The sequence below is a fragment of the Bison bison genome, unplaced genomic scaffold (assembly GCF_000754665.1).
Source record: "Bison bison bison isolate TAMUID 2011002044 unplaced genomic scaffold, Bison_UMD1.0 scf7180017864527, whole genome shotgun sequence".
Classification (NCBI taxonomy): domain Eukaryota; kingdom Metazoa; phylum Chordata; class Mammalia; order Artiodactyla; family Bovidae; genus Bison; species Bison bison.
In genome coordinates, this window is record NW_011495078.1 from 8380581 (window position 1) to 8382052 (window position 1472).

The 1472-nt window shown below is 53.1% G+C and overlaps 1 protein-coding gene and 1 pseudogene across 1 annotated transcript in view; both read right to left on the reverse strand.

Annotated features, from left to right (window-relative positions):
• LOC104982155 (DNA repair protein complementing XP-G cells) overlaps positions 1-1472 on the reverse strand; it is a 59749-nt gene that overhangs the window by 37922 nt on the left and 20355 nt on the right. The gene's annotated exons all lie outside the window — the stretch shown is intronic.
• Positions 9-1460, reverse strand: LOC104982154 (annotated as a pseudogene).

Here is a 1472-nt window from a genome sequence, read left to right on the forward strand (position 1 = left end):
GGGGTGCTTATCAACGTAAAGCAGGATACCTGAGGTTTCATTGCTTCAGTCGCCTTATCATAATCCCAGATATACATTTCAGGGTTTATTTTTGTTTTCAAAGACACTTTCCTTGATATGTGCACTATGGTTAAAATTAAAAACGAGAATAATAAAATAATCGCTTGGAGGAGCTGGCCTTCCCCCACCCCATCCGGAGTCCATCAGGCCCCAGGCCAGCAGGGAAGGGCTGTGGGGCCCTGGACAGGCGACCCTGCGGCGGGAACCGCCCCCCGATGGTGCGCCTCTTCAGCGGAGTCAGCAAAGGCTCTCGTTGAGTTTTGAAAAGGAAGAGGGTGAAGAAGGAAAAAAATAAAAGGAAAAACAAAACCCCAAATGCCAAAGGGATTTCAATGGGATGAAGTTCCTCCACCACTTAGAGAATATCTCTGCAGCCGCTGCACCAGCTGGGCCACCATGGTGTCAGAGATGCCGGGGCAGGCCTCCTCCGCCAGGTAGATGGCCCCGCGCAGCTCCTCGATGGAGCCCAGGTTTCCTCCGCACGCCTGGCTCTTCTCCTTCACCTCTGCAAAGAGCGGAGAAATAATTGTAGATAAACACTGGGAGAAAGGCCTCTTTGGGATGTCTTTCATCTTGTTTCTTTCCAGATCCGACGGCTGGAGAGCTCCGTTCTCCAGACTCTTTGGATCCTTCTCCCGGATCGTGAAGATCCAGTCCCCCGAGTCGCTGCCTCCGGAAGCCTGGCCGTCTGTGTCCGTCTCCGTGTCGGAGTCTTCCGAGCTGGAGTCTTCGTGGCTCTGCTCGGCCTTCCACCTCTTGTACCTGTCGATGAGCTCGGTCAAGTAGGATGTTTTCTTTGCGTTGCGGATTATGAACTTGTGCTTCAGTAACTCCTTAGCGGTGGGTCTAAAGCTCGGCTCCTTGTTCAAACAGGCCTCCACGAACTCCTTGAGGGGTTTGCTGTAGTTCCCTTCCAGCGTCGGGGGGTTGTTCTTTGGGATAAGGAACAGGACCTTCATGGGATGCAGCTCGGAATGCGGCGGCTCCCCCTTGGCAAGCTCGATGGCCATGATGCCCAGGGACCAGATGTCCGCCTTTGAGTCGTAGGCTGACTGCTTGATGACTTCAGGCGCCATCCAGAAAGGGGTGCCCACGAAGGTGTTTCTCTTTATCTGGGTGTCTGTCAGCTTGCCCGCCACTCCAAAGTCCGCCAGCTTCACCTCCCCGTGTTCAGAGAGCAGGACGTTGGCAGCTTTAATATCTCTGTGAATTTTCTTCTCCGAATGCAAATAATCAAGTCCTTTCAGTATTTCTCTTAATATAGTAGCAATCTGGGTTTCATCTAAAGGGCCAGGTTCTAAGAGGTCCAGTGCAGAGCCCCCGCCAAGATATTCCATTATTATCCACAATTTAGTGTCCTGCATGCCGGGCAGGCCCGACTGCACCGGGGAGTGAGCCATGGCGGTCAGGAC